This window comes from Episyrphus balteatus, chromosome 3 (assembly GCF_945859705.1).
Source record: "Episyrphus balteatus chromosome 3, idEpiBalt1.1, whole genome shotgun sequence".
In the NCBI taxonomy this organism is placed as follows: Eukaryota; Metazoa; Arthropoda; class Insecta; order Diptera; family Syrphidae; genus Episyrphus; species Episyrphus balteatus.
In genome coordinates, this window is record NC_079136.1 from 84019907 (window position 1) to 84033253 (window position 13347).

The 13347-nt window shown below is 28.7% G+C and overlaps 1 protein-coding gene and 1 long non-coding RNA gene across 3 annotated transcripts in view; one reads left to right on the forward strand and one right to left on the reverse strand.

Moving 5' to 3' along the window:
* Positions 1–13347, reverse strand: part of LOC129914647 (hemicentin-1) — a 195462-nt gene that overhangs the window by 168114 nt on the left and 14001 nt on the right. The gene's annotated exons all lie outside the window — the stretch shown is intronic.
* The window catches only part of LOC129914651 (uncharacterized), a 67942-nt gene continuing 59073 nt past the window's right edge, over positions 4479–13347 (forward strand). The window contains exon 1 of the long non-coding RNA XR_008772218.1: positions 4479–4694. This is a non-coding gene — a long non-coding RNA (uncharacterized LOC129914651). The remainder of the gene's footprint in view (positions 4695–13347) is intronic.

The window sequence follows — 13347 nt, forward strand, 5'->3', positions numbered from 1 at the left end:
ACACGATTTTTTTTTTGGAAGCTTTATTTTTCAACATTACCGTTATGTTTTGTTAAATTTTTATGATGGATCTTGGACCTAAAACATGGGTCTTTAATTTAAAAAAGGTCTGGTTGACCCACTTTCAAATTTGTAGGAGAACCATCGATTTTAGAAAAAAGTGTTACATTTGGCCCCACTCTCCCCTACCTAGATTTCCAAAAATCATTAAATTCTTTAAATTTTTCAATTCCTCTTTAAGGAAAAAAATAAAAAATTTGTGTAAATATCAGATAAAAAATCTTTTCAATTTGTTTAACATTTAAACCAGAATGAATCAAATCAATTAATTCCATTAGCTTTGAAAAGACTTTTCTAAGCTTAGTATTCAGATATTACAAATAATGAAAGTACCTATACCTACCTTCCAACAATAATTTCAAATTTCAAATTCCAAACACAAACACAAATTTAAACAAAAGTTAGATATATATACTTTTTACAATGTTGTTATATAGCTCCAAAGGTTTCTGATAATAATTTCGAAAATGTTTACTTGAGCGAAAGGGCAATAAGACATTCATCCGCATCCAACCAATGAAAGCCTCTATTTTGGGTGGATAAATTTGTGTGTACATAATGGTTGAGCTTGTGGCTCCGTGTTCCTGCATCCAATAGATACTCGTCGTATACCCCCTTAAAATTACTTCGACTAATGGCTGATGGAACGACATGATGTTTTGTTGAACCTTGTAGCAGCAATCCGCTCGCTCATGATTGATTACTAAAACTGACCCACACAGCATTAGAGCATCCTCTCTCCTTACCATAGCGTTCCCATTCAAAATGTGTGTCTTTATTCCACTTCATGAATATTAACGATTAAATGATGGATTTATGCAGAACGGGGGCCAGTGTCAAATGAAAACATGTTTTGTGTTAAATTTATACGCTCGTCGATTTGAGAAGCTGGACTATGTTTTGTATAATATTTAATGTAGGTATGTAAATTTTGTTTCTATGTGTTGGTGTGATAATGCCTAATCCACATAATTTAAATGAGAATTAAGGCAAAGGAGATTGTAGGCTGGGGAAGTATTTTGTAGGAACATCATTTATATAGAGTGCAGAGGTTGTAATTTATTATTCAAACAAATATGAGGTAAGGATTTTGGGGGCGAGGTTGACAAAAGAATGTTCATATATTTTTTTTCCTTTGTGGATATAAATGTATTGTTTGTGCTCAGGAAGATATTTAATTTGTCATTCGTCACTGAGTTCGTTATTCGGAATTAGAAAGAAAAATAATGAATAATAAATTAGGTAATGTGACAACTGCTTTGTTCTGAGCACCCATAAGTCAAACTTACGATAAATATAAAATTCAAGAAAATTCAATGTTCATATGTATCCACCTTAAAGATTTATTAGAATATAACTATAAACGCCACAAGGAGTGATAGTTCATTTGAAATGGCCCGTGTTTGATTGAATTAAAAAAAGGATCAGATCCTGGGGCATGTTATTCCTTATCAAAAACTAGATCAACTACATCAAGAAGTGTTGAACAAAAAAAGGTTTTCTCTATTTTACCTTGAGAGTTAGGTACTTTTTGTGGTCGAAGCAAAGGATAATTATAATGGAATGCACCAAATAAATAATAAGCTCGTTGCAAGTTGGTCCTTATGAAGGAGATTAGGAACTGAAAAGTCTCCACCATTACGAAGTGTGCGTGCTAATTGAGGAGCTTTGTCTATTTCTTTATAAACGCTGATGGAGTCAATATAGAACGTTGCAAGGAAATTTGAGTTGGACAAGGTTTTATCACAAGAAATCGACAGAATTTGTTTTATCGAAAAATATAATAAAACTGATATCACACGATTTAGAATACCTATATAAAATATTTTCGTAAAAAAATGTGTAGGTACATACATTAGGGTGTCCCTTATATTGAAAACGGCTGAATTTAAATGCGCATACGGGCTCAAAAGTTTCACAATAAATAGAAAAAAATATCCCCAAGGTTCCAGGTCCCTATCTTTATGCTAACTGGACGCGACTTAATTTTTAATATTTCCATACAAAATATCTATGAATTACAGGTAGTTTTGAAGTAATTTACTTAAAAATTCGGTAAAATTGTAAAAGTTTTTAGAAAATTATGAAAATTTGCAAATATCTTCCGAACTATTGTAGCTATTTTAAAGCCGATATTTTTGGTCAAAGGTCTCAAAACAAGTTGAATCGGTGATTGTTAAAACAAAAACTAGTGACAAATTTTTTGAAACCACTTCTATAACTGTTTTGCATTGCTTATGGGTAGAACTAGCGTTGAGAGCAAAACCAACATGATTTGATATTTGGATCATATAAAATTATGAGGTTAAAATACTCATTGAGTGCTAAAACAACATATCTCTTCTGCCAATTTTTAAATTGAGTGTAAAAACACCTTAAGTACTTCATATTAATTTGTTTTTTTACATTCAACGCTGGAAAAACGAAGTAAGTAAACTGTTGTTTCTTACAGTTTTTCGATGATTTAGTGTCAGTCAGTTGTTCGCGGTCATTCGAATGGAATTGCATCTTTCAAAATGTTCTTGTTAATAAATTAAATTGGTACCAAATAAAAAAAAAAACTATATATTATTAAAAAGTTTTACCTACTATGAATTTTTCTCTGCATTTGGATTAAAAATGTAACATATTGCAATATTGCATCTTGCAATGTGTGAAGGACATATTGAATTTAATTTTTATTTTGAATATAAAATATGATGCTCTGTTATTTTCCCTGAGCCATTAACTTCGTCATTTTGTTCTAGAGTTTTCAAGATATTAATACCAGCAAAGAATTGAAAATGCAAACTAAAACTACTAAAACTAAAAAAAAAAAAAATCGTAAATCTTGTCTAAAAGGCTTCTAGTTTGGGTTCTATTGGTTTGATATTCAAGATCAAGGTCTTTAAACTCAGGGAAAATTACAAACCATCATATTTTTCACTTCCAATAAACATTAAAATTATATCAATGAGACAATCAATAAAAAGTGTTAAATGCAAAAATGAATTTTATACTATTTTGAAGTACTTACGTCACAAGGATAAAATTTTTGCACAATATTAGTAAGACTTAACTACGTCAAAAAATAACAAATTCATTGTTTGCCGTGGAACGTCCACTTTCAACCTATTTGTTTAATGTTCTTGTTTTTTAATGTATGTATTAATGAAATTGCTGAATTATAGTGGTCTTTTATTCCTTTCCATTAAATTTGCTAATACTTTAGATGTAAAATGAGTGTCAAAACAGCATTATCTCCAAGTAATTAAGTGGTTTTGACTCCCAACAAAACGATGGGTGTTGAAACAACATATAAACAATATTTATTTTTTGTTAAATCTTCTTTGATAAAGATATTTTTTTAAAACTTTTAGTTAGTTTCAACTCTCAACAAGGCCTCTAAACCGAATTTTAAGCTAAAATTGTCAATGCGGCCGCGTCGTCAAAAATACAGAGTTTTTTTTGTCTCTCCTGAAAAATAATGAAAATGTTACTTATGTTGTTTTAACAATCACCGATTCAGTTTTTGTTTACAGAAACCAGTTCACAATGAACAGCCCTATCTTTTTATGTAAAAAATTACAAATTTATTTTTTCGGATTTTGGTGAAAAAAATCAATGTTAACCCCTTACCTAAAAAAAATACTTTTTCAAAAATGTCCTCCAAATCCACCGAATTAGACATCAATAGAAAGGCCTCTTTAAGGTCTATTCATAACTGCAAACCAAAAGTTTCTTTGAGTTCTGGTTGCTGAAATATTTGCGACCTACATATGTACATACATATTTGAAAAAAATTAAAATTTATTTTTTTTCAATTTTTCATAATTTTTAAATGAAGGCTACCAGAAAGAATTTGTATACAAAATTTTATTATGATCGGTTTAATTGTCTGCGATAGAGGTAGAAATCAAGAAAACCAACTTTGAAGATAATAATATGACAAACGGACAGAACTGCGCGATCCACTTTTTTAGCATTCTCTATCATCGCAATGATTTTTTAAAGTCCTAAAAAAGAAAAAAAGAAAAAGTCACCAATTGAAAATAAAATGTTACACATACGCCATAGTGTATATATTTTCATAGTGTACCATTATGGACTTATGAGACTGCTTTTTCCACCAATGCGTCATCTTTGCATTGCCTTATACAACACAGAGCATTTCAGATACTAATCGTAACGTTGGAGCATATAAACATAACCTTAGCAATACAAAATACGACTTTCATGACGCATAACCTCAAAGAAATCTTTCTTAAAACAAAAATTTCCTCAGCAATACGTTGTCGAAGAGGCTTTCATAAGAGTTCTTCTGTGAACACTACATCTTTACTGAAATTTAACAAAAATATTCCAATTCAACCTTGAAAAAAATATCTACTTGTTTTATTTATTTTAAAATTCGCATTCATTCGTTGAAATTCATGTTTAATAAAATTTAATTCATTAAAGAAAAAGTTTTATTTTTGTTCGGTTTTCAGTGAAAAAAAAAAATACATATTAAAAAAAAAACATTTTCAAAAACTTGTGTGAACATTTTATCAACTTTAGAAGATTTTGGTTTAACAGTTTCATCCAATCCCTAAAATCAACAATAACCAATAAAGGCATCTTCAAGTCATGAACGTCTTCAATCAAGTTCAAAGGTATGTACCCATTAATGTAAATTGTCTCTCTCCTATTTTTTTAAAGAAAATTGAATCAATCTAAATTCCAAGAAGTTTAATCACTTAATAAAATAGGATTATCTCATAATCGTATAAATATCACTAACAAAGAAATGTGCAAAAAAAAAATTATTATAAAATCAGAAAGGATGCAGGTTTTTCTACTATTTTCTACATTTCCATTAGGATGGCTTTTTATGTTTATATGCACATATTTACATATTTATATTAATCCTTACCCTTTAACAATAATTTAAAAATTGTAAGCTTTTTTTTTTTAAATCGGTTCACTTATTATGGGTAAACAATGCAGCAAAAAGGATATCATCGTACCATATCAAAAGACGTTCATTATTTATATACAACATAAAAAAAAAACTAACCATTTACTTAGTCCTTGCCTTGTCCAACAACATAAACAACTATACCCTTCGTCGAGAACAAAAAATAAAATTAAAAAAAAAAAAAAAAAAAAAAACAAGGCAATTGCCACGCAACAATGCAATGGAGAAAACATAATGGAAAACTCAGTGTCCTTCGGTAATATTGAGGTCACCCATCATTGATACGAGTATCGCCGCATTCAACCCTGGAATATTATTTCTTTGATTCCAAATACAAAAGATTATTCGTTCCGTTGAATTGTATAAGGAGAGTGCAATGCAATAATATCTCGAATGGATTTCAATGAACAAAAAGAAGAAGAAGAAAAAAAATGCTTTTGAAGATTATTGGTGTACCAGAGGACATTGATTGATTCTAACCTCGAACTTTTGAAAGGATACGATTTTTTATTTTTTCCTCTTCAAACTGGAGGCATCGAATCTTTCTCACTTGAAATCTCTTCATGGAATAGGATTTGTGTAGTCTTTGTAAAACGATTTCACTGACGGCAATAAATCTTCAAGGAAAATGTCCTTAAAAGTGTCTCCATTCTTTATTTTTTTTTTTTTCTTACACACAATTCATTGTAGGATATTGTAAAATGAGGCTGACTTTGTGGGTGGGAAAAGTATCATACCTCCTTTGAGTCAGAATTTACTTGTGTAATGACGCGTACTACACATTATTTTCCATACCCAACATCATCGTCAGTAGCCATGACTTGTGAACAGTTTTTTTTTTTTTTCATTTTTTTTTTGTAACTCAGAACCAATGACAACAGAACATTTCAAGTGCAAAGCGTGAAATGTAAAGCAAGAGAATAAAGGACAACGAAAGGACAAAATGTTTTACAAAACTGAAATACTGACATAGCAAAGGAAGCTTGCACTTCAAAAGCTTGCCAATGGTTGTGGAAACCAGAGCATGAGTGCTTTTGATGTAAAATGTTGAATGCACAAACAAATAATGTAAAAATATTTAGCTGAGTGTTGTAATATTATATTCGGATGTTTGGATGTTGTGCTCCATGTCCTAGTTTAAGTTAATATCAAGCTAAACATTTTTACCCGAGTTAAGGGCGGTATTGATTTTTTTTTAAATACAGTTTTTTTTTTTTGTAAACAAATTTTGTAGTTTTTCAATGATTTTATGTGTCACACATTGGATGATAAAATTTAAATAAATGTAAGCAAAATAATCTACAATTTTTTTTTTGTTTGTTTAAAATGGTAAACTCCATGTCAGGGTTGCAAGTTATCAGAGTGTAAAATAAAAAGGGTTAGACTTTTTTTTTAAATTTTTGTAGGTATATACAAATTTGTTTAATTTGAACTGAAACACGGTTTTTAGTTTTTTTTTTTTCTAAAAACGGAAATATAACGTTGCAAATTAACATACTTTTTTTTAGTGATAAAATTGAAATATAATTTTGAACCGTTATTAGGTAGCTGTCATGACTTTTGTTTCTTGATTTCTGATTTTCTGCTAAATGTTTTTACGAATTATAACGAAAATTTTTTACAGATCTGTTTGAGTTATTAGGTCTAATATTACAATTTTGAAAATTTTTCAAAAAATATAATTTTTAATTTTGTTAAAATAAAATATTTTTTTGAAATTTTGTTTAAGTATGTCAAATAATAAGTTCTGAGTAATGACATTCCAATTTTTTGTTTTGAAAAAAAGTTTTTAAAATTTTACCAACAAGATACTCAAAAAAAATAACAACAACAGTAAAAAATATCTCAATTCTTTGGTACACAAAAAATCAAATGGCGTTCCTCATTTTGAGCTCAAGATCGTTTAAAATGATGTTTTAGTAGATATTTCAATGACAAAAATAACCAATTAACGAAGTAAGGTAACCAAAAAATGGTGGGGCCTTTAGTTCTTTTGATTCGCCAAAATTTTCAATTGATTTATTTTCATTAAGTTTGACACTTTCTGACTTTACTGAAAACTGAAAAGATTCAGTAACTCTAAATGTCAACTGAAAATATTGAAATCACCTTCAGAGGAGACCAAAAACAACAATCGTTTCACAAAATGGACAGATTCACATTAAATTTGACATTATACGATTTTTAGATACTCCCAGAGTTATGTTTGGTTTTTTTAAGTTAAAAGGAGCGTACCTTCCATTTATTAAAAAAAACACATGAAATAAGTTGAACATTTTTAAAATAAACTTTTTCAAGAATTTTTTTTTTAAATTTAGTTTTAAAATATTTTTTTTTTAATTTTTCGAGAATTTTTTTTTTTAATTTAGTTTTAATGCTGATAAATAAATTACCATTGAAATGAATAAAGCACCATTGAAATCTCTTTAACACAATATTAAACAATCCAGGGGCGGATCCAGGATTTTTTTCTGGGGGGGGGGGGGGCACAAGGGACGGATTGGCAAAAAACAGCAATAACAGTTAGAAATAAAGTGAAGTCAAAAATATTTAGGCACATTTCCCACATCAAATAGGTACCAAATGACCAAAAATTTATTCGGAAGGAAAAATTTTCATTTTCTTGTTACAGTAAAAGCCACTTAAGTGCTTACCCACTTACCCCTCGATTAGCCGGGAGAAAAAAAAATATAAAAAATCAGAAAATGCACGTACAATCCTGTGCTATTTTAAAGTTAGTAATCTATTCTTTATTTTATTTTTTGACTTAAGTTGTTTCATCAAATAGTTTTTACGAAATTAAGTTTTAAAGATGAAATTTTGAAAAAAAATGTTTACGTTTTTTAATTGATTTTGTATAAAGTTTTGCAATATTATGGACATATTTATACCATTAGTTAATGACCTAGTAGTTTTTAGTCAAATACTAAAGACTTAATTCTAATAAATATTAAAGTTCCTAAGAATAACAAAAAAAAAATGAATCATACTTTTTTGCCGGGAAACCCAGTTTTGTTTTTTTTTTATTTGCATTAACCCCTTGTAACCCAAGGTCGTAAATTTTAAAATTAATAAGTCAATCGATTGGCCTTTATCTTTTATAAAACACTTTTTTTTTCAAATCCAATAAAGCTATTATTTACTTAGTTATTTCGATATTTAGGGAGTAAAAAAAAAGTTTAAATAATTTATTTTTATATAAAAATGAAAAAATTCAAGCAAAACACTATCTAATATTAATTTTTAGGCACTTTCCTAAAATCCAAAAATAAAGCCCCGTGGGTTTACTAATAAAAACTATTTTTTTCTGAATTTTTGCTTATTTAAAAAAAAAGCCCAATTTTCAACATTAACTGTCAATTAAAAACTTTTGGTGCTATTTATTAGAAATTTGAAGTACTATTTCGATAAAGCAATACTTAAGGATAATATTAGAAGCTTCAAAAGAAAAAAAAATAGTTTGTAAAGCTTTTATGCGATCTTTTTCGGTTTGTTACAGAAATGTCACATGGGGTTACAAGGGGTTAAATTGTTTCATATCTCAAGAATATTGTGTTCAAATTGTAGGTCTCTTGGAGCCAAATTGACCAAGTTATGAGTATTTTAATACTTCGCTTACGAAAGTTTTAGTCTTTTATTCCAGAGTTCAAAAATTTAAATCGTTATCCCCACAACTAATTTTTTCAACGCCGCCACCGGTGCTCCTCATAACTTCAAAACTACTGCGCCGATTCTTTTGAAATTTGGAACAATATTTTTTTTTTTACATAATTTTAAAGGTATCCCTGGAGAAATTTTCTTAATAAAATAATATTTATAAAAATCTATAAGTAAGGGTCGGTTTTGAGCAGTTTTTTTTTCAAGGGGTCTTTATTTTCGGGGTGCAAACTTGGGCAAACTTCAGAAATGCAAGTTTGTTCTACATATGTTGTGGCTTGTTCCGCTATTTTAAAAACACTAATGTTAAAAAAAAAAAACAACGAAAAAAGTGCAAATTTTTTAAGTGTGTACTTCAACCCCTCCGTATGAAAAAATAGAGTTGCATATACAATTATTTTTTTTTTTAGAATACCATTCATAACTTGATTGTCGATGTCCATATCAAAATTTTTCACCAAAATCACTTTGAAAATTCACTTTTTTTTAAATCGAAAAAAAATTCGCATTTACCCAACTAGTCGTTTATTTATTTGTGAGGTGGGGCTTTTCATTTGAAAGGGATGCAACAAACAATAAAATTCGCATTTTCAGCCAGAAATAGACAAGAGTTTCACTCAAGTTCTTTCTGTTATTATTCATATATTTTAAAAACTCTTATAGTTTGATTTGCTTTAAGTATGAACTTTAAGTTCTGGGGGCACGTGCCCCCCCCCCCCCCTGTATCCGCCGTTGAAACAATCTATGTACATAATTTTTAAAATCGTAACTAACGATTTTACTCCTAAAAGAAGAAATTCAGCAGTCTAATTCTTTTAATTATTTTTTTTTCCAAAATCGATTTTTTATGATTAACCCTCTGTCGACACACGGGTACGAATTTGGCACGACAAAAATAAAAAAATAACAATTTTTTAAAAAAGTGTATGCAAAAAAGTCTCTTTATAATGGTGACGTCATATTTTTTTGGAATTGTGAATGCAATATTCGAATTCCTGGGAAAATTCTACACCTATTTCATATGCGTATTCTCTATAAAATATGAAACATAAAAAAGTTCTAGCGACATGAAAAAATTGAAGCCAAATTCGCACCCGTGTGCCTATCACGTCACAAAAAAGAGGTGTGCCTACAGAGAGTTAAATACAGTCAAATAAGGCGAAAAAAGGGGTAAGCCTCGGAATGAATACTAATAGAAATTTTTTTTGCTCAATATCTTCGTCTTGCCATTCTATAACATATGTACCTAGAAAAATCTCATGTTAGCAAGTCGCGATTTTCAAGATCGAAATGGAGATTTTCAGAATTAGCAATAATAGACAATGGTATAATATAAACATAATGATATATAACTTCGAGGTATTTTTTAATGCTGATTCTAAAAAATCTAAAATCAAGGCAATCTGATATCTCTAAAAAAAGTTATACCTCTTTTTCATCTGTCATTATATTTATATTTATTTATCTGTCATTATTATGGTTATGGTAGAGGAACCAAATTTTTCATGAATCAAAACAATGCAATGAAAGAAAAACATATACATCTATGAAAAAATGCTATTTTTTAGAAATTGGGGAATTTTAGGACATGCACTAAAAAACATCCTGTACTATCTTGGAATAAGTGCTAGTAGGCTAATTTTTTAAGGTTAGTTTCAAAAAAGTTCACAAAAATATTATGCACGAGAAAATTTAATTAGAAAATTTGAATATTCAGGATTTTTAGAAAATTATATATTTGAGTTTCTATATGAATATGTTTTTATCTTTATTATTGAACGTAATTTCAGATTTCATCAAAGTTAAGTCTTAGTATATTTAACACACAAAACTATAAATGTCAAAAATGTATTCTATGTAAAATATTTTTCGCAATTCGCACAAGACATTAGTTCATGACTTTTGCTTCTTAAAAGCTCTAGGTTTCTTTCACGTTATTTAACTTATGAGCAGAAAATGTGTTAGGTAATTGCTTCCAAAAATACCTTAATTGTCAAATTATGGTAAGTACTAAGTAGATTAGAAGTTATGAGGGAACAAATGAAACACCGATCACATAATATCTTATTTTATAGCAAGCTCAGCTATAAAAAATATAAGCTTCGTTGTGAAAATCGAAACGAAACAGATTTCAATATGAGAGTAGATAGACCAGTGCCAATCCGGTTTTCAGGAGGCAAAAGTTGAACAAGTTATTAGAAGCATAAGGGTGGTGGGAAAATTCAGGATAAATGGTATATGAAAGGGGAAAAATAAATTGCCCACAAAAAAATTGGGGGAAAGTGGTTGGGTGGGCGAAAAAGTGGGGTGGGGTGTCAAAAATCATGGTTTTTTACGATTTCTGTCAAAATTAGACGTCCTATCGAAAAAAGTCAAATGCAAAAGTTGTAGGTAGTGTAAATGTCTACAACTTTTACTCAAACAATTTTTTTCTATAACCTCAAAAATATTGAAAAAAAATATTGCAAAAATACGATTTTTTTATTTTTTATTTTTATCTTTTACAAAAATAGTTTGATTTTAACAAAACTTGGTTAAAAATTACTTTGTTATGTTTTCTATCTATTAAAAATGTTTTTTGAGCAAAAAGTTAATTTTTGGATTTTTGACGAATTTAATTTGAAAAAAATAGGTAGCCTATTTTTCAATCAAAAAAGTTACCGAAAAAATTTTTGATTTTTGAAAAGTTTGGAAATGCAATTATTTAGCTTAAAACCGTTTTTTAAAGATTGTGTGGAAAAACTATACTTTTGTTTTAGAAAATATTGAGAAAAATTGAATAAAAACAAAAAAACGATTTTTAGGATTGATTTTTCCGTAAATGACAGTAATATTGGCGAGAAATAATTTTCCATAGAAACCAAATTAATGGTCATTCTATAGGTCATTGACCTTTTTAATTTGAATCAAGCACTAGAATAGCTCTAAAAAACTTTTTGACTAGTGAAATCGAACAAGGCATTCGATTTTTTTTTTTCCCTGTTCGATTTCACTATTCAAAAAGTTTTTTTTTTTTTATAGAAATAAAAGTATATTTTTCTAATGGTTTTTTGTGCGCTGAGCTCGAATCTGAAGTCAGAAAAATTCTATTACATCACGTTTTTGACATATTACCATGCCAAAAATCAGAAAAATAGTGTTTGGGACGTTTAAAATTCAATTACTCAAAAACTTTGCATGTTAGAGCTATTCTAGTGCTTGATTCAAATTAAAAAGGTCAATGACCTATAGAAAAGTATAATTTGGTTTCTATGGAAAATTATTACTCACCTGTCATTTACGGAAAAATCAATCTTAAAAATCGTTTTTTTGATTTCTTCAATTTTTCTCAATATTTTCTAAAACAAAAGTATAGTTTTTCCACACAATCTTTAAAAAACGGTTTTAAGCTAAATAATTGCATTTCCAAACTTTTCAAAAATCAAAAAATTTTTCGGTAACTTTTTTGATTGAAAAATAGGCTATTTTTTTCAAATTAAATTCGTCAAAAATCCAAAAATTAACTTTTTGCTCAAAATACATTTTTAATAGATAGAAAACATAACAAAGTAATTTTTAACCAAGTTTTGTTAAAATCAAACTATTTTTGTAAAAGATATAAAAAATAAAAAAATCGTATTTTTGCATTTTTTTCAATCTTTTTAAGGTTATAGAAAAAAATTGTTTGAGTAAAAGTTGTAGACATTTACACTACCTACAACTTTTGCATTTGACTTTTTTCGATAGGACGTCTAATTTTGACAGAAATCGTAAAAAACCATGATTTTTGACACCCACCCCACTTTTTCGCCCACCCACTCCCTTTCCACCAATTTTTTTGTGGGCAATTTATTTTTCCCCTTTCATATACCATTTATCCTAAATTTTCCCACCACCCTTATGCTGCTAATAATTTTTTTAATTTCAAAAATTATTGGCACTGGTCTAAGAGGGAGTCGCAGTTCTTAGAAGTAGATTATTTAATATATTTGTTTCCGAATTATGGTTACTCAAGACTCCAGAGCCTATTTCTCGTATATGTATACATAAATAATAAATATTAATTTTCCAAGAACAATTTTATTTTTCGATTTGTTTTTCCACGAAACAATTATGTGTGTCGGGCTTCCCCCAGAAATAGGTACCAAAAATTAAACAATTTCTTTTTCTCGAAATAACGCTCTCCTAATTAAGAGTTATTAAATATTATAACATGAATTTTGTTAAAAAAATTGTGGTTTTCACAAAATTTTTAGAAAGGTAAATAAAATTCGTTCATTATTTATGTTTATTATAAACAAGAAAAGTACTTCACATGACTCCGAAAAATCGCTAGCGATTAAAATGTTACAAAATACTTTGGCAACATTCCTGTTAAATTTCATATCGTATTTTTTTTTTTCTTGTAAAATTAAAAATACAAAAAAAAATTTAGTCAAGAGATCACACAAAACTGAGGTAACATAGAGACAAAGAGAGAGAAAGAGTGAAAAACAAACGAAAAAGGAAGAAAATTAGGGCAAACAAGGTATAGGTAACAGGCAAACACTAAGTTATAAGAAGAAAACACCCCCCCCAAACACACACACACACACACTTTGGTGTGCTCCAGAAATATAGGTTTTAATTATTTAACGGGTCACTAATAACACAGGGATTTAACTTGTTAATTAGATTCAAAAATTACAACCTCCCGCCCCAACAGCTAAGAC